The sequence below is a fragment of the Heterocephalus glaber genome, unplaced genomic scaffold (genome assembly GCF_053883595.1).
Source record: "Heterocephalus glaber isolate CG9 unplaced genomic scaffold, H.glaber_assembly_v1.0 deba00001509, whole genome shotgun sequence".
Classification (NCBI taxonomy): domain Eukaryota; kingdom Metazoa; phylum Chordata; class Mammalia; order Rodentia; family Bathyergidae; genus Heterocephalus; species Heterocephalus glaber.
In genome coordinates, this window is record NW_028258325.1 from 55,154,275 (window position 1) to 55,175,772 (window position 21,498).

Genomic DNA, 21,498 nt, shown 5'->3' on the forward strand with positions numbered 1-21,498 from the left:
TTTCACAGGAAATGAATTTATACAGGACTTAACACACAGGAGAGGAAAAGAGAGGAGAGACCTGAAACACACAAGGAGGAAAGGTCAGGACAAATTGTTGCAAAATTAATGCTCAGCATAAGAGTTAAAATTCAAGTTTATCTGACATCAAAAAGTATATTTTAATGTACTACACAATGACACTCTGAAAAATAAGAGGAAGTACAGGAAAACAATCATTCGTAGGCAAACTTATGCCTGGACTAAATGAGTCTCTCTGGTATTCTTCCAAACATGCAGGTATATATTCTATTCTCAAAATTCAACCCCATATTTCATCTTTTTCTCTTTGAATTACATCTTAACTATCAAAGTAATATTGCTCAAAGTACTTTCAGTGTAACTAGACTACCATTAACTATTTCCAAAAAAATAAAAGTGCTCGTTAGAAAGAGAACTATGGGATACTCCCCAGTTTCTTTTTTCAAGATAATAAATTGAATGCTTTTGAGAATTCAGTGCACATCTGTAAAGTAAATCTGAACAGTATACACATATGTATAGTAAAGCTACATAGTAAATTTTCCTATTTAGTTTTATAGGATATTTCCCACACTTGAATAACTCTCTTATTCATGATACACATGAGTATTCTGCTGAACATCTCATACATTGGCTGATTAATTGCTTCAGTTGTGGAGACTGGGATACCATATCACTGTGACTTGAATTCTGATTCCTCCCCTTTCACACATTTTTCTTAGTTTCTAATCTATATCCCCTTGTTTCTATACTTGTCTATATCTCTCAAAAACCCATTGCATTTTCCTCCATAAAAAAGAAATGTGTTGTCAGTTGTTTGGTTATTTTTTCCACCCTGGTGTTAAGAATGATACCTGCGGAACCGTAGAAATTCAGTACGTATTGATTGAATGTATGTAGGTAAGAATGAAGGAATGAACAAATGAACAAACAAATAAATGTGAATACCATTTTCTTTATTCCGATTGCTTAACTCACTGGTGTACTGGGTCCACAGCAGGGGAACAGAAAGAATTTTTGAGTGACAGTTATTTCTCCTTCTTTCTACTAAAAGCAATTTACTCAGAGAACACTTGGCATGTCGACTCTGAAATGTTGCCAGCCTTTTGCTCCAACCACTATTTTTTTCCCTCTTGACAATAACCCCTACCAGAAGAATAGCAAGGAAAGAAAAAGAAGGTTAAACTCAATTCTGTCACATGTTGTTAAGACTCGGCCTCCAGGAAAGTTTTTATAGTGAAGAGAACTGAATCTTGTGGAAAAGGGTGCTACTTGAATCACTGTAAGTTTCATTTATCTCTGTATCTCTATTTTTAATTATCACTTCAAAGTGACAGCTGTCAAGCCTACGGAAGTCTCAGAAGATTGTAAAGTTTTATTAAGTCATAAAAATTTAACATGTAAAAGCTTCAATAATTTATGTAAATAAGAGCAGAGTTTATAACTTCTGATGCTGAGGCCTGCTCAACTATGCCCTATTTCCTTCTCCTCATATAAAATAGTTATATTAAAAACTTCACAACGAAGTGGAAGCTGAAACTGCCACCTTGCCAGCGTCCATGATCTGAGTAGTTGGACCACATGTAAAGTTCAAACACTGAGACAGCTTCTCTTCCAAGTATCCTCTAAAAGCAGAAAATATATCCTAAGGGTGAGACCTGAAAGTTCACTTAGTCCCAAAGAAGCAGATCTGTCAGGAGAAGTAATAGAATTACTGTAATATACAGCTGATAAGCAGTAGGGTATCATAACTCTTTGATTATATTTAATTTATAAAAATCAAACTTAAGTATTTTTATAGTATTTTCAGGAGTAAGTTGTATGCAAAAAATAAAAAAATTTACTTACTACAAAAAGTAACAAAGCAAATGTTTACTGGAAAAAATTGAAGAATGCAAAACATTTTTCTAGATCTGATTACTTATTAAAATTCTGCTTTAACTGAAAATCTCAGTGTGCTTTTACTATTCAAAAAATTTAGAGCCAACCACTTCATAATATGATCAAAACCCCTTTCATGGCCATCTTTTCTAAGTAGTCATTTTACACAACCTTATAGCTGACAGTTTTCACTCCTACAAAGACTTTTATAGAAAAAGGAATATGCCCCAATTGTGCTAGTTTATGTTTTTCTCACGTGTAGTGACTAGTATATAGCCCAATTCATTAAACAAAAATTTTATTTATAATTTGATTATTCCCATTTGAGACAGTTCATCTATAACCAAGTAAAGCTAAAAAATACCAAAATATCTATCTGTGCACTTCACAGAAGTCTGTCATAAAAGGGCCCATAAAATAATAAACTAATCGTATTAACAAATTTCCAGATATTTGAATTTGTACACTCAAGGATAATATTGCTCCACAGGCACTTCTACTAATCTATTATAAATATTATAATATATTCTACATAATTGAGAAGCTACCACTTTAACAGTGTATAAGTTACAGTTGAAAAATTAAGGTTCTTGAGACTTTCACAAGCCAATATTATATATATTTACATATGTACACTTATTTGCTTTACTATGTTTAAATATGGCCAGGCATGGAGGGGCACACCTGTAACCCCAGCACTCCAGAGGCTGAGGTAGGAGGATCACCTGTGAGTTCAATGCCAGCCTGGGCAGCATAGTGAGTTCAAAGCCAGCCTGAACTGTATAGCAAGACCCTGTTTCAAAAAAAGGAAAAAAAAAAATTAAATATGAATTTTGTTGAAAGACATTAAAACAGGAGCCTCAACATTTGATAGAATATAAATTTTATTTAATTTAGAGTCAGAAAAATAGATGATACATAACCTTTAAATACACTAAAACCTGTATATTGATATTAAATAACTGAATTTTGATTTTATATCAAGCTTTTAAAAATATATTATTGAAAAATAATTATAAAAAAATAAGTATGACAGAGGTTTTTTTTTTCTCTTTTAACATCCTTTGCTCATATTTTTTTTCTCAGCTAAAAAAGCTGACAGAATTAAACATCCAACAAGAAACAATGCCAGATATTCATACATGGTCAGAATTTCCATCCAACCTAATGGGGTTATTAACATAAAAATATACAGATGTCTGCAAAACATTTGCTTAGTATTTTTATATATAATATGTATTTCACTTCTCATTTTGCATTACCCTCAAAAAATGTTTGCTCGTGTGAATATATCTTCAGTATTTCCAGTTTAATGAATAATGTGTTACATAGTCTATACTTTCTTTTATCTCTATGCTTAGTCTGAAATAATCCAAAACAAAGGTTTCCAAATGATTGTTTAATCATCACCTGTACCATAACCAACGATAGTGATTGTGAAAATGCAAATTCTTTGGAAAAACAGCCCGGAAGCCCCCTCCTCTGGGCTGGGAGTGGTGAAACGGCAAATCTACACCAGTCTACATCAGATCTACAGAATCCGGGGACCCAGGAATGTTTTTCAATAATATACACCAACAATAACTGTTTCAAGTCTACGGAGAATATAACATGCTACTAGAACTTTCTGGAAATTTTATATGTTTTAACCCAAGTTAACACTGCAATGGTCCCGTGATGAAGCTATTATTATTTAGCTGAGGAAACTAGGAGAATTAATGAATTGTGAAGCAGTGATTCTGCTCCTAACACTGCTGAGTTCTGGTTCTTGATTCTCGGTTTTTCTCACTGGTGACTCTAATATCCAGCCAGATGTCTATGAAAGCATCTCACAACACTAATCTAATAAATGTGGATGATATAGAACAATGAATCACAGATATTTACAATGTGATCATTTCTCAAACTAAATGAAAAGTTCCTTGAGAGAAGCAGAATTTTAACTCATTTTATGAGGAACAACTAGTATCACCACTATTTTGTTATTCCTAGGAGGGACTTTGATCATATTTAAATTGTTAAGTTTATTCCTTGAGATAACCTCCCATTAACTAAACATAACAGGCAAATGTATACACACACTTTTAAATACACTAAAAATTAAATTAGTGCAATGTTCCTTCAAGACATCTGAATCCCATTTAGGATTTTTTCTGTGAGGAAATGATTGCTTCTTTAGACTACCACAGAAATTTTAGGTTACATATTAGTTTTTGGGTTTTTGTTTTTGTTTTATTTTGTTTTCATATCTGTCACCTGCCTCTGCCTTAGGATTTATATTTTATTTATCAAAGAAAATCATTCATGCTTTAAGTGAAGGTAACTTTTTTTATAAGAATCTAGATCAAAATGATATTTCAGGTCTTGAAAGGTTTTACATTTACTGTTGTGAAATGAAAACAGATCAGGGTCTCAACTGAAGTTTTAAGGGTATGCCAAACGAGAAAAGACATTAAAATATTCTGGAATCAAGAAAAATTAAAAATATACTCAGAAAATTAATACTGTCAATTAAGGGATCAAATAATGGATTTGAAAAAAATCCTGTATTTCCTCACATGCTTTTAACATGTATGGGACAAAGTGGGAAACCATAAGATGATAGGGTCTTTCCTTCACAGAGAAAGGTAGGAGGAAGAGCAAGAAGAAAGGAATGAATGCTTCAAGACTTCCACGTGCACAATCAAACATTCATGTTTCTCTAAACCAAGTCACCATTTTTCCATCATATACTAATACTTATTAGGGAAAGAAATGGAGTAGTTGATGCATTTAGTTACTGCTCTTGGAAAAACGATTCTCCCCTTAACCAACATGTACCCTGGAGCAGGGTGAAGGAAGAAGGGACAAGAAAAAAAAGAGAGGAAATTGAAGGAAAAAATGGAAACAAAGCTTTTGTACATGAGGGGAGGGATGGGGGGGAAGAAGACATACCATGTACTGGTACAAATTCCTTATGATGAACGTTATCATTATGTATATACGAAATGTACCAATAAATGTTTTGCAAAAAAAAAAAAGAAAAGAATACTCATAATGTTTAGCAAGGTTAAACTAGACAAGACAAAATAAAACTAAAGGGAACCATCTTTTTAAAAAAAAAAAAAAAAAAAGAGTTTTTGGTTCTTCATGAATGCCTTATATGTTAATATGGACCAACCTGGGGGAACACCTAAATCCAGAAGCAGCTATCATCACTGTGGGCCATACTAGAAAATTTCTGAAAATGGGAATGATAAAATGTCCATATTTGATTCTTCAATAAGAAGCAGAGTCACTGGCACTTAGTAACTACATAATAAAGTTTTTGAATTTACAAACTGTGTCTTCATTAGACCTTGAGCAGAAAGAAGTTTCACTTTTTTTTTTTTTCTCCAGAACTAGGGATCGAACTCAGGACCTTGAGCTTTACAGGCAGGCACAATGCCACTAAGCTAAATTTCCAGCCCCAAAAGTGTCACTTTTATCTCTCCATTTATAATGTATATAGTACTTAGTACAAATAAAGTATAATTTCAAAACCACCAAATAGAAAGTAGTGCTTATAAATCATAATCCAGGAAAAAATATAACATGGAAAACAATAAATGTAGTCAGGAGCCCAGCTCCTTGGATAAAAGTTCAAATACGGGATTACTGCCAAAAAACTCATCTACAGGGTTCTACGGTGTGCTTTTATGGTGCCTAGTATTTTATACAATCAATCCTGCACATCTTCTAGTGTTACACAGAATCTAACACTATGTTGTGTGTGTATATGTGCTTGTGTGTGTCTGTGTTTCTACACATGGATATTTTCCTGAGTTTGTTTCTGATCTGGAAAACAAAGGGAAGATGCATTTGGCATGAAAATCACCATCAGTATGAGTTCAAAGGAAAAGCTACAATCCATTAAGTTCTCAGATTAAAATTTCACTTAGATTCTATTTTACTGAATCCTAAGGAGTATGATTAAACCTTAGATGAATGTCTTTAGGTTAAAATTATTCAGTCAGGACCAACTTGCTCCAGGCACCATTATATTAGTACTGTGTAATTGTATTTTGTTCAGTTTATTTCACAGAAAAGTAACTTTCTTTTGCTTAGAATCAGCTTTAAACAGTATTTTATTGGGTGTATTCTTCAAAGATGAACTGAAAAGTTATTACAGTTTTTGATTATATCTACCTAGTGTCAGGGTGCATACACTGAACTAATAGTAATGCTAAACATCACAAGAGTTTTTTCTACAAAAACATTTCTACTTTAATTTAGTTTAATTATTCTTATATGTACATAGGTGATTTCCCAAAGCGTGTTCAGAAGGAAGCAATACGACAGGTTTTTTAGAGCCTTAAACAAGAAATAAATTGTTTAGTTTATATTTCAAGGAGCTAATTTTTCATCATCTCCAAATGGAAGCCAATGGACCATGTCAAAGTCTTCATCAATTCTTAAGGAAATGAGAATAATATATAAAATATTTCATAAAATAAAATGTCTTCAACTTAATGTATTACTCTTCATTTTTGGATTATATACTTACTTTCATGATAGAAGTCCCTTTTTTAGGAAATGATAACTATAACATGGCAGTTTATGGGTTTTGATTCATGGAGTGTTGGGCTTAATTTTCAAACGAACTGGTTTATAAATAGTACAACTCCTCTATAATTCTAAGTGATTCTTGTTACCAGTTTGTTTCTTGACTGTGGTAGGAAAAAAAAAAGAGGAATACATAATGCCTCCCAGGACAGTTTTGATTTATCTTCTGAGGTAAACTGTAAATTAGTTATAATTCAAGCTTATGTAATTTTAATTATTAATAAGAGCAGAGTAGATGCCATGTCATGTAGAATTTCTACAAGGCTGAGAATGACCAAATGGAGTACAGTATTTTTATTACTTTCATTGGTACATTTTAGGCATACAATACAGTTACATTCATCATTAGAAATTTGCACTTTTACATAATCTCTCTTGGTTCTTATTTTTTCCCCCTTCCCCTGTCCTCCTTTCAACTCCTCCATCCCTCCCTATTTACAAAAACTTTGTTTCCATTTTTTCATTTTCTCAAAATGATTCCATTCCCTTCTTTCCTTTGCTCTACCCCTCCCACTTCCCCTTCCTTTTGCCCCTTTCCTTTCTATTTCATTTTATCCAGTATAACTTTTAGTCCTTATTTACACTTTCAGTTTCTCACACTAGAGAAACTTCAGTATTTATATGTGTGTAAATACACACATATTTATTTCACTTAAGAGTATTGCCTCAATGTGCATCCATTTAGCTATAAATGTCTCCAATTTCTCATTTTTATGTCTGAGTAATACTCCATTTTATTAACAAAAAAATCACATCTTCTTTATCCAGCCTCCACTTGATGGGCAACTGGGCTGCTTCCAAGTTTTAGCTATTACAAATTGTGCTGCTATGAACATGGGTGCACATATATCACTGTGGTAGGATTCTTTTAATTCTTTGGGGAAGATATACAGCAAGGGAATAGCTGGGTCAAATGGGACTTCCAGTCCTAGTTCTTTGAGGTATCTCCATACCGATTTCCACAGTGGTAGCACCAGTATACACTCCCACCAGCAGTGGAGCAGAGTTCCTCTTTCCCACAGCCCCAGCAGCATTTGTTATTGGTTGATTTCATGATAGCAGCCATTCTTTCTGGGGTGAGGTGGAATCTCAGCATTGTGTTCATTTGGATCTCTCCAATGACCACTGAGGTTGAACATGTTTTCATGGTTATTTGCTATTTCTACTTCTTTGTCTGAGAAATGTCTGTTCATTTCAGATGCCCATTTTTGGATTGCATCTTTAAATTTGGGAGATCTGATTTTTTTTTTAAGTTCTTTATAGATTCTAGATAATAGAGTCTGAGGAACACCAGGTGAAAATTTTTTCCCACATTGTGGGTTGTCTCTTCACACTGTTAGTGGTTTCTCTTGCTGTGCAGAAGCTTTTTAATAGGAAGACATCACACTTGTTGATTTTGCTAGTTCACAGGCACCTGAGGTTTGGTTCATAAAATGTTTTCCGACATCAGTGACTTCAAGAGTTCTACCTAATCTCTGTTCCAGCTGGTTCAGTGTTTCTGTTTTAATATTTAGATCTTTAATCCATTTTGATTTTAGTTTAGTGCATAGTGAGAGATATAGGTCTAATTTTAATCTTTAGCAAGTTGAAATCCAATTTTTCCAGCACTATTTAAAAAAGAGGCTATCTTTCCTCCAGTGAGGGTGTTTGGCTCCTTTGTTGAAGATGAGATGGCTGAGTGTGTCTGGAGTTGTCTCTGCATCTTCTAATCTGTTCCACTGGTCCTCAGGTAAGGTCTCTTTCTTTGCCAGTACCATGCTGTTTTTTGTTTTTTGGGTTTTTTTTTTTTTTTTTTTTTTTTTTGCTTAAACTCCTTTATTGGTACATTTTAGGTATACAATATGTTTACATTTATCATTGGGTGCTTGTACCTGTACATGATGTATCTTGGTTCTTATTTTTTTCTCATTATCTGTACACCCTTGACCCCCCACCCTTCCCTATTTACACAGACTTTGTTTCCATTTTTTTCTTTTCTCATAATTTTTCCTTTACCTTCTTTCCTTTCCCCTTCCCCTCCCATTAGGATTGGGTGCTCTCACCATGCTGTTTTTATCATAGTAGCTTTGTAGTATAGTTAAAAGTTAGGGATTGTGATAGCCCCTGCCATGACTGTGTTGCCTAGAATTGCTTTTGCTATTCTGGGTCTCTTCTTGTTCCAAATGAATTTTTGGATTGTTTTCTCAAGGTCCATGAAGTATGCTGCTGGAATTTCAATTGGGATTGCATTGAATCTATATAGCAGTTTTGGAAGTATGGCCATTTTCACTATGTTGATTCTTCCTACTCAGGAGCAAGGGATGTCTTTCCATTTTCTGATATCCTCTTCAATCTCTCTTTTCAGAGTGCTATAGTTTTCAGAGAAGAGGTCTTTGATTTCTTTTGTTAGGTTGATTCCTAGGTATTTCAGTTTTTTGGATGCTATTGTGAAAGGAATTGTTTGCCCTATTTCCCTCTCAGTGTGTCTGTTGTTCATGTAGAGAAAAGCTATTGATTTTTGTGAGTTCATCTTGTATCCTGCAACTTTACTGAATTTGGTTATTAAGTCTAGAAGACTTTTGGTGGAGTTCTTAGGGGTTTTCTATACAGAGTATCATGTCATCTGCAAATAATGACAATTTGACTTGTTTCCTATCTTTATTCCTTTTATTTCTTTCTCTTGTCTAACTGGTGTACCTAATGTTTCCAAACTATATTGAATAGGAGTGGTTATAGTGGACATCCTTGTCTTGTTCCTGATTTTAGTGTGAAGGATGTCAGTTTTTGACCATTTAGTATGATATTGACTGTTGGTTTTGCATAGATGGCTTTTATCAGATTGAGGTAGAGACCCTCTATTCCAATTTTTTGTAGGGTTTTTATCATAAATGCATGTTGGATTTTGTCAAATGCTTTTTCTTCATCTATTGAGATGATCATATGGTTTTTGTCCTTGGCTCTACAGTTTTAATATTTAAATTTAACAGAGTAATAATAGTTGATAAATATAACAAATTTTATCAATTGCTTTATATAACAAGAGTTCAGTTCATTTAGCTCATGGAAATGCAGTATTCTCATGTATCATGTAAATATCTATTTAGAAATCGTTTCCCTCAAAAAACATTAAGAGAGAGTTCCCAGACCACAACTCTCACAAACCCTATTAACATGTACAATATAAAAATAACATTTGTTTATGAGAGTCACATTGAAAGTTCCAACAGAAAATTCCTAATTGTCATAGCACTTTTACAAACATTTCAGGGACTTGAACCCCATATCCTTATGAACCAGAAAAAATTTCCCTTCCAATATCAATTTTATATTCATTTGTTTTTTTTCATTCAGCAATTATGTAGATGACCTACTCTGCCATGGAGATACAACAGGGAACAAGAAAATATAACTGCATTCTTCTCAAATGTACTTAACATGCTATCATGATGAGGACCCAAAGTACATTTGTCTTAAAGAGTTCTCTGTACTAAATTTGGTCCCAAAAGTCCTCTTACACATGAAGCGTACCCTAGCTTGATGTGTAAGTAAACTGTACCTCACAGAAGACTTTACTCCTGTAACAAAGCAACTAAGACTTCGTCAAATACAATACCTGAATCACCAGCCAATTAGAGGTTGAAAGCTGCCAAAATGTGACTGATAAGAAAATGCTCACCAGGCTATAAGGTTATTTCTGTATGTCACTTTCTTTTCTCTATACCATCATTAGAATCTGTACACTGAGGGACAGGGAGATTCTAAAACATTTTTGTTATGCAATCCTGACCCACTGTGGAATCATTTTCTCACTCAAATATGCTTTGATAAATTTAACTAGCCTCAGCTTTTAATAATATGAAACACTAAATAGTGAAAACATAATAAAGTGAAAATTGTTATAAAGAAAATATAAAAATCACTCATAACTTTATATGAAGCAGGAAGTTCCAGGGTTTTGGAATTCTAGTAATATTCAGATCTGTCACTTCATGGAGACTAAGACATGAAAATGTTAGTTAGTAACTTTATGGCTCTCTGAATGGAAATTTTTGTCTCATGATATAATGGTAACAGGTTCTATTTATTATGAATGAGTGCAAGAGAAGAGTATGGTAAAGTTTCTTGATGAAATCACATGGAAGAATATAAATGATACAAAATTTGTGTCTTATTCTTGGAAATAAATGACTCAAGAAATATAACAAGACAGCATGTGTATACCATCGTACCTGCCACTAATATGGCAAATATCATAGTTAATAACCAAAATCTAAGTTTTTAAACAAAATTATGAAATTCTATTCAAAACATTCAAAAGTGGTAATCATGCATATTTTTGTACGTTCAGTAACCAGTGAGAAGAATGGGCGAAAAAGTAAAGGTAAAAATCCATCATTTAATAAGTAACCTCATATTCCATTATTGCCAATTATGATTGTAGATCAGAAAACAGAACTGGTATTAAAAAATCAAGATTTCTTGATTTAGAGATTTGTGCAAAGAACTGCTTTGTTTCAGGGAAAGTTAATTCAAAGGACATAAAATAATTTAAGAAATTGAATTGTTTTTATTGAATTAATTTTAATATAAAAGCAACTTCAATGACACTTCGCAACAAAAATTCAACACTTTTATGTGTATGTACTTGAGATTATCTGTGATTCTGCATGTTAGTGCTGCACAAATTCACCACAGACTGTGGTTGCCACACACTGACAGATGCTGCCACGTACAGGAGCAGGTCGTTAAACACCAAACTGTCTTTTAAAAATGTACAGTCATTACAGAGTTTATTTTCCTTTGAAATTGTGACACAATAAATCCCATTGCTATGTCTCTCAATATTTTAATACATCTCAAGGCAGATAACCTTAAGATCACCAACTATTGACAATAACATCAAAAGTAAAAGAACTTCAAATTCAATAAACAAAATGGACATTAAAAAAGTATTGACATAGATGAAATGACCACCTGAGATTTCTGTATTTGTTATAGATCATTATTTTTGTTGTAGTACTAATATTTAAGAATTAGTTAATTAAGGAAATAGATTTAAAGTTATCTCTTATAATAAAATACATTAAATTTTATAGTGCACAATGTATTGAATGTGAAAGAAACAATAAAGCCACATTGAGAAAAATCTATTGAAAACAGAGATAGAATACAATAATAGAATGTCACGTGTCTGTTCCTTTTATGTCACTGGAACACAATGCCCGACATCTACAACTTATGGGAGGAAAGGTTTATTTTGGCTCACAGTTTATAAAGGGTTCAGTCTATAGTTGGCTGGCTCCAAAGCAGGGTAGCATGGAAGAGGGGTGTGGCAAAAGAGTCTCACTTATGGCATGACAGTCAGGTAGTAGAGAGAAAGGGTGAGAGACCAAGAGAGAAAAGAGAAAACTACACCCTTCCAGGCCACAGTCCCAGTTACCCACCTCCTCCAACCAAGCTTTACCTGCCAACATTTAGTTTTAAACTAATCAATGGACTAATCCTCTGATGAATATCACAACCCTATAATAAAAGCACCTCACAGAGGCCCAACTTAGGAGCACATGAAGCTTTGGAAGTATATCTGGTTATAACTCATAACATTCCACCCCTGGCCCTCAAAAGGTTCAATGTGCGTCCCTTTATGCAAAATGTATTTTAGTCCATTTCTAAGAGCTGCCAAAGTGCTAACAGTTTCAGCATTGCTGAAAAGTAAAAGTCCAAATTCTCAGAGATTTAAGGCAAATAGTTGTTTGCCTTAAAAACTGAAAAAGTGTAAAAATGAAAAAAAAAGTTAAAGACCTCCAACACACAATGGCACAGGATATACATTCCTATTTTAAAAAGAAGAAATGGGATAGAAAGCAATGGGACCAAACCAAGACCAAAATCCAGTGGGGTAAACATTAAATCCTGTGGTTCCATTTCCAGCAGCCTGGGAAAACTGTGCTGAGATATGAACGTTGAAGGGTTTGGGTGGTCCCACCCCGCCACACTGCCAGTGTTTGCAGCCTGCAAGGCCTTTCTCTTAAGCCAGATTTGCTCACTCCTTGTGGCTTTCCTCAGAGAGTCCATGTGCCTGGTTTTTCCAGTACCCCAGGGTTTCCAGTGCACTTTCAGCTTCACTCTCCCAGCTTCATGTACTGCCCTCCAACCCCTGAACACACTACCTGGACTCCCAGGTCTTCTGAAATCTGAGTGGAAGCTCCCCTGACTCCATAACCTGTCAGTCTGTTTGCAGGTAAAACCAATACAATGTGGATGATGCCAAGGTCTGCCAGAAGCAGAAGTTGGAGCCAAGCCCTCCTGCAACTTGCCAGGGGCTGTAGAGGCCTCAGATCACCTGAATGACACAGCATGCTGAACTGAATCCTAAGTAATCAATTCCCTAAGAAGGCCTTCTCGAAGAGTTCCCTGGGGCTCTCTTCTTTTTTTTTTTTAACTTTAGGATTAAAAAGCAGTTTTAATTACATGGCTTATTGATATTGGTTCAATAATATTTTTAGGAATAGCTTTCACTTTGAAATACATGCGATATTAACATTGCATTAGTGTAGTGGTCCTGGTGTGTTCTGGCCCAAAATAGTAGAAGATATCAGTTTTTGCAGTATCATTTCATTTTTTTATTCATTAAGTGTATTGGTACATTTTAGGTATACAATATGATGACATTCATCATTGGAAATTTGCACCTTTACATGATATATCTTGGTTCTTATTTTTCCCCATTCCCCTGCCCTCCCTTCAACCCCTCCACTCCTCCCCTGTTTACAAAGCAGCTTCTCAACAAATAGGACAAATGGAATCAAAGCAAAGTATACAATCCTCCTGGTGCCAAGAAGTCCAGTGACTGTCTACACACCTATGCAGACTATCCTTTGACTAAATCATGAAAATTTCACCCCAGATTTCTTAGCCCCTTCAAAACCTATATAAGTCTAATTCCCTTCCCAGTTAGCTGCTATTTCTGTCTCCCAATGTCAGCCCATCCACATACAGCTGTAATAAATTTGACTTTTCCAAGCTAATGGATAAAATCTCCCTGATTTTCATCCCTGTTCACTGGAATAAACTTTTCTTTTCCTCACAACAAAAAACCCTATTCTAAACGAGTTGATACATGTGCATTGTCTATAACACTGTGCACGTGTACACGCGCACACACACACACACATACTGGTACCTCAGTTCACAAACTTAATTTGTGTTGTGATTTTGAGGAAAATGGTAGCATTTGTGTTTGTGTGGGAAAGATGGCCGTGGTTCTATCTATTATCCAATGTGGAGTTTGTGAATGGAAGCAAAATTTTGTCACTTTTGTTTGAGAACCGAATTGTTTGTGAACCGAGGTATTACTATATATGGATACTGTATATTGTACTGTACTGTAATCTATACTGCATATGGATTTACAAGGTAGGCTTACAATGGAGAGCTGAAAAGTGAGGGTCAAAAAATGCAGAAGGGCCATCTATGTGCTGGAGTGCCAGAGGAAGCACTCAAAATTCAAAGGCCTGGAGCTTATTGTAGAGGCTAGTACAAGTCTGTTTTGGGAGACCAAAGGGCTGTCTTCCTCTTTTTCCCCCCCTCTTGGTACCGGGGATTGAACTGAGGACCTTGCGCTTGCCAGGCAGGTGCTGGAACCACTGAGCTAAATCCCTGGCCCTAAAGGGTTTGCTGCTTTGGAACACTGAAGAATGCTATGAGAATCTGAAAAGTCCAAGCAGGCAGCCTGAAGACAGATATCCAAAGGTGACAGTGAAAACTGGAGCTCCTCTGAAGAAGCAGAAGTGAGACTTCCCACTTCATTTCTTTTTTATTCCATCCAGGCTACAAGCCTATTGGTAGATGCTACCCACACCCAGAGTGAATCTTCCCTCCGCAGTATAATAATCACCCAGACACATCCAGAACTGTGCTAAACCAATCAGCTAGGTGATCCTTATTCAAATTGACATCACAATTAACTATCACACCATGTGATGAGAATTACTATGCCCCAGGGATCTGTTCTTTTTCCTGAAACTGTTTATCATAGAAAATATAAAGAATAATTTAGTTTTCCCATAAATATACAGAAAAACACATCTATAAAGAGGTGTACATATACACCTCTTTTCATTTGCAGATCCAAGCATCATTACTTTTATAATATAACAGGTAAACTGCCATACTGAAGAATATTAAGATATCAAATATTTAAACAGTGCTTAATATTTTTGTCCTCTGTCTCCTATGAGGTAAGTCAACATTCACTTCTCTAGAAAGATTTAGTAACTGACATTAATTGACCTAATCCAGAAAAGGAAGTCATTGTAAAAATAGGCTATCCTTAAAAATTTCCTTGTCACTGTGGATAAAATTGCCATTACAATGGTACCTGGGCTCATGAATTTGATTGCTTCCACAATTCTGGTCACAAACTAAGTTGGATGAGAACCAAATCAAATTCAATGGTTAGATTCAATGTTGACCTTACAGGGACATTTGATTCAGTTCTTGTCCAGTTTGGTTTGCCCACCAGAGTGGTGGAGAGAATTGGGTTCATGAACTGAGGTATCGCTGTATATAATAACAGTTGATTCATTTTACAGTTAAAAATAAATTAACAGGGCTGAGGATTTAGCTCAGTGGTTCTGCCATTTGCCTCTCAAGGGCAAGGTCCCGAGTTCGATCTCTGGTAACCAAAAAAAAAAATTAAAATGTATTTTACTATCATTCAACTGATACAACCAAGTTCCAGGTCCCAGTATCTTTGCATGTTTCTTAGTAGTCATTTTACTATTTATTTAAATAATGCATTTCATTATTTAGAGTTAAGGCACACTTTGAGTAACAATTTTACATTTGCCAAAGGATGCCATGTAAAACATGGCTTGATATTTAAATTTATTACTGTCAATAAAGGAAGAAAATATACATATTAATTTATTGCAATAACAAAATACTTTAAACTTTTGAGGTTTAGCAAATATTGCAATCAAGCCTAACATTTAAGAACTGATATTTTTTGTTAGAGTCCATACAAAATATCACTATTAACTATTTTATTATTTTGATCAACTAGTTAAATGTTACTACAATTTAAAGTACATTTTATTATATATCTTTACAAAACTTGCACTGCTTTATGTATTTAATTGTATGACGATATAATCTTCAGTCTTAGGACTTGTATTTTTTAAAAGTCGATAAGTATCTGTTGCAATAAAATTCTAGTACATGGTTTAAGTTTTAATTACTGCTTGGATGAATGAATGAACAAATGAATCCACAAATATATCAAGAAAGGAAGCTCAAAGATATGATATAAAGGTTATATGCAACACATGTTATTCCTAATCAAAGTGGTATTTAGAAAATCCCCTGCCTGTATGTGATGCAGTACATACAGCAAAAAATAATTTTAATAGCTAGAATCTCTGTCCTACCATGGAGCTATAGATGAAAGATAACAGAGATGTTTAATTAGAGTACAAAATTAATAAATTATTTCTCATTTATATAAATTAAAAGGAAATTCATTTTATTGACCTCCTTGAAAAAGGTAGATCTGAAATCTACTCCAACCATAGTTTTCATGTCTAGGTCACTCTTTGTCTCTGTAATAAAAATGTGGAGCAAGCCTGGCCTGGCCCATTCAAAAGACAAGAAACTATATATAGGCTACAATTCCCAGTGGCAAGATAGCTAGTTGTTATGATGCTGTCTAAGACAAAAATTTCCCTCCACATGAGTCCAAAAGTGAATCTAGGTACAGTGCTCTTCTGTATACATTAAAATGAAAATTTAATAAATACTTTTATTCCTATTTTCCTATCACTGTATTCAAATAAGTTTTACATGGTGAACAAGTTGTTTAAATTAACATGTTTTGTAAGATGTATTCTACTGAATATTTCTCATGAAGCTGGGTAAAATGTTCCCTAACCAAATAATGTGAAAGAATCTTCATGCTCTTTAGTACAGTAGAGGCTTGATATAATACAGTGGGTAGAGAAACTTGTTTAATTCCATTTAATTTAATATTTTTCAAACTTACTTAGAGTAAAACCCTCTGACTTATTATACTTAATCCCTGTTTCAGACACTGTGTAGTGAAAATATTAGTGGTACTGAGCATCAACTCAGAAATTTAGCCCTCTTCAATTACTTGTGTACTAAATGTTTGTCTTGTTTAGTAAATGCATTACCACTTGATGGAATGTGTAGTTTGAACAGCAGAAAAATCTCTCTTGTTAACATTGCCTTTTCTGTATCTGACCACATTAATAACTCCTTTAGGAAAATAGAAATTAGAAATTCAATACCCGAATTCACAAACTCCACCAAATGAACCTCTCAATTCTCTAATTTTAACACCCCCTCAGAACCACACATATGATTTCTTCCTTCCAACTATGTGTTACTTCTAGTGTTGCTTTTGTAAATACTATAATTGATCATGTCAGATTTCACATCACAGTCAAAGCAGTTAAAGCATAAATTCTGGCTTAAAAGGAACCTTAAAATCATTAACAACTATCTTTTTAATAGGATAATTAAAGTTTAAAATAACTAACAAGTTTAAAGCAATATCAACACATTGTTTGCTGGTTCCTGCTTCTGTTTTTGAGGTGTGGCATTCATAGTTTTACACTACCTGAATTCTTTCTTTAAAAAGCCTTTCAAATAAATTGGTGCATTTTGGTCATATGTGTCTAAAACTAGAAAAATCCTAATTATGAACTTTTGTAATTCATTTATGATTTTCAGTTATGTCATAAATCTTCCATCTGATGTGGGGAGGCTGCATAAAAGCAGCTTGATTTTGGTCTTTCACTAATTGTAGGTATGAAACTTCACCTTTCTTCATTTCTGCTTTCAAAGGACAATACCATATACATAGATATCAAGAATGAACTTCCATTCAGTAATGGATAATGGTACCATGAAAATCGCTGGTGACTGGCCGATTAGAAAACACTATGCGCAGTAAGGACATGACAGCTGCCTTTAACCTTTCAGGTTAAAACATTGTAACATCTCATTTTGGAACTACATTAAGTTCCCTGGTCTTAGCATTAAAATTATATATGTAATTTTGATCACATTAAACATAATCTATATATTTAAAAATATACAACCAGAGATAAATGCAGTATGCTGTCACTACTGTAAATAATCTTTAAAATTTCATTATTCAATCTGGTGTCAAAGAAAACAGCCATAGATGTGTGCTTAATGAAGTCTTTCAGAATTATCCTCATGGTTATGTCTCTAATGGTGTGGACTGGGAAGATTTTTGAGAGAAATTGAATAATCTTGCATTATATGAATAATTTGTAATCACAGTGGAGTCAGTGATTCACTGGCTTATCACATATTTGCATGTTATAATCAATGAAAGTCCATGCATATCCAACTATGCTATGACACTCTGCTTAAGATAAAACTTCTGCAATAGCCTTGTCAGTTGCCCGGTACTGATGTATATAATATAGACAGGAGTATACAAAGGATTAAGCCAAACATTCATGAAGTCATATGTATATCATTTCCATTATCTGTGTCCTACACCAAATATTAGGAAATAAAGTTGAGTTAGAATAGATTCCCTAAAAAATAATGCATTTACTCAATGAATATAGATTCCTAAACTCTGTGGCTAAATATTTACAATAACACGATGAGAGTGTTGAAAACATGTAAAGAAATTTCACATAAGAAAAACAGTGTACACAGACAGTAAAGGTTCGGACTGCCTCTTTTGTTTCTGTATTTGTCTATCTATAACTTGATTCTAACCAAGAGACTTCAGATGCAGCATAGGGACTTGCAGAACCAAGTCAGCAACCACAAAGGTGATTTTCTCAAGCTCTAAGGAAACAAAGAGCTAATAGGGTGTTATTAGTTTTATGCCTACTCATAAAAACTGAATAGAGACAGGAGTATAAGATCATTTTGCAATCAAAGTAGAATGCAGGAATAGAGGTACCTGTGTTATGAAAAGAATGATAAGTAAAAGACATACAATTAGTGAATTTTGCAAAGCATAAAATAAAAAAATAATGGGTCAATTTTTACCACTAAGATTTTAAATAAACCAATTAGGTCAACCAAATAAAATCACTGAAGGCTGAGTAACATTTGTCTGTATTACATAAATCAGGCTTCTAGGACATGGTGAAAATTATACACTGTAACAACTCATTTCATTGAAAATTTGCACATCTGTAACTATTTTTGTAACTAAGTCAAATTTTCATGAGAAAACAACTTCATACTTAGGGAAATGCTTCCTCATCAAAATTCCTAAAAGACAGTAATTGGGTGGAAGCCCAGATGCTTTCTTTTTTCTAAATCTGCTCTCCTTAAAGCAGAGATACACACGAATCATCTCAGTAATATTTACTGTGTATGATTCCACCTTCTCCCAGGACCCAACCAGAGTCCTCTGAACCAGTATTGGGCAGATATACCAGCTGGAACCACCATCATCTTTCTGTGTGAAACTGGGAACATTCACAGTTATTGTGAGCAGGCCTCTTAAATACAGAAAGTCAATTACAGAAAGAGTTTTTGGAAATGTGAGAGACTTGGAGGGAGAGGACAGGTGAGGATTTCAGCCTGGGGGAGCTGGGGCTGCCCCTCCGCCGCCTCTGGCCTCCTGGCTGCACTGGTACCTGGTTCCACATTGCAGAGGCACAGGGAGCCATAAAGACCATTGTCCTGAGTTCCAGAAGATAGAGCACAAGTGAATAACAGAAAGAGGGCCTCTCTCAGACCTCTTGATGAAAATTGAAGCCCACTAGAAAAGGGAAGAGAATCTCTGCAATAAAGGCACAGCAGACCACTGTACTTGGTAAGTTGGAGGGACCATCACCTCCCATCAGAACCTAGACTATCTGAGGGATGGGGATTTAGCTCAGTGGTTTTGCCTCCTGCTGCGCAAGCACAAGGACCTGAGTTCGATCCCTGGTACCAAAAAAAAAAAAAAAAGAGAGAGAGAACCTCGAACCTCTACTATCTTAAGGGGAAGGGCACCTGGAACCTGCAGCAGAACCTTGCAGAATTCAACCCTTCAGGAGGGCAGGGAAATCAACTTGGGACATGCAGCCAAAAATCAGCCTGAATTTCATGGGTCTGCTACTGGCTTACTGAGATTAATTGACTTATATCTGCACACTGCTGTCCACATTGTCTATTGTGACAGCAGAGACATACCCTGAATGAGGCCCTTCATTTTTATTCTTTCTTTGTTATTCTCAAAATTATTATTTTTTCTCTTATTTTTAATTTTTATTTTTTTCTACTCTTTTTAAATTTTTCTCTTTGTTCTCTTTCTTCTTTTTCATTTTTTTCTTTCTCTCTCTCACTCTCTCACTCTCCCACATTGTTCTTTGTCTCCCTTTTTGGTCCTGTTCTGACCCTAAATCAGATTTCTTCTTTCTTTATCTTTTCTTCTCTTTTTTCCTTCTTTCGATTGTCATTAGTCTTAAAGGAAAGTAAATTCACTTTCTAGACTCCCTATTGCCGTTAGGTTGTTCTGTTCTTGTCTCTATTATTTCATTCTGTCTTTTCCTCGTCTTCAACGGATTCCCAGAGTTTGTATGATCTTCCTTTCTCCTCTGGCCTCACTACTAACCCTTCCCTATCCTTCTACCTATCTATCCCTCCTTCCCCAACTGCTTCTAAGTCCCCATCCTGAAGGGTAAAGTTGCTATATTGAAGAGTTCATTCACTATAAACATATTTTGGGCTGGTCCACAATTTTGATTTAATTCACACAGCTAAAGGTGATGGATTAGTAACTATGACAAATTGCTATTTCCTAAGCTGTGCTTGATGCCATTGTATTGCTGATTGTCTCATTTGGAATCAATTGTCCTTCCTGATATAATGAAAATGAGACAGCTTCAGAGTCATTAGAGACTCAAAACCTAAAGACCAACTAGACCTGGAAGACACACCTGAGAAGCAATCATTCTGTAAGGGTTCTAAATACAAGCAACAAAGATACTTACAATAAGCAATATAGAAGTATCAACCAAGGAATTAAACCAAGGCCAGTTCCAACAACAAAAATAGAAATGACGAGACATTTAAGCAGGCACAAACCCAGACATCCAGCCCACCAAAGGCAAATTCTGGGGGAAACCAGGTGGGAAAGTCTGATAATCAACCACCTGGACACCCTGAACTGATAGCACAGGACATAAGAAAACAGATGAATGAAGCTCTAGAAAAATTCAAAACAGAAATAATCTCCCAGATAACTAGAGAAACGGTGAGCAGAATGAAAGACATGATAGAGACTCTAGAAGAGAACAGATTAAAAAAAAAAATAGATGAGTTCAGGACCACGATGGAAACCATGAATGTACAACATAGGAAAGAAATGAAATACATGAAACAGATTTGAACAGATATCCCGGAGATTAAAACCTCTACTGAAATCATACACAGCAGACTGAAGCAATCTGAAGACAGAAATATCAGATATAGAAGACAGGATGGTGGTCAGTGACCATAAAAAGAGAGATCTCTTAAAAATAGTGAGGCACCATGAGAAATCAATTCAACAGCTCCCAGATGATGCAAAGAAGAATAATATGACTGACAGGAGTCCATGAAAAAGCAGGAGAAAGTACAAATGACATTAAAAAATAGTTCACAAAATTAATGACAGAATACTCCCAAACAGAGCAAAAGAATTTGATGTACAGATAAGTGAGGCATATAGGACTCCAACTAGCCATGACCAAAAAAAATCTACACCTAGGCATATAATAATCAAGATCCCAGAAACTCAACAGAAGAACAAAATACTACAAGCAGTAAGAGAAAAGAAACAAATCACATGCAAAGGAAAGCCAATCAAAATCACAGCAGACTTTTCAACACAAACCCTCAAGTAAAGGAGAGCCTGGAGTGAGGTATTTTAAGCCCTAAAAGAAAACAACCTCCAACCTAGAATGATGTATCCTGCAAAACTATCTTTCAAAATTGATGGGGAAATAAGATACTTCCATGACAAAGAACACCTGAGAA

General features: G+C 34.8%; 1 protein-coding gene across 10 annotated transcripts in view; it reads right to left on the reverse strand.

Moving 5' to 3' along the window:
• Epha5 (EPH receptor A5) overlaps positions 1-21,498 on the reverse strand; it is a 360,726-nt gene that overhangs the window by 295,795 nt on the left and 43,433 nt on the right. The window lies entirely within an intron of this gene.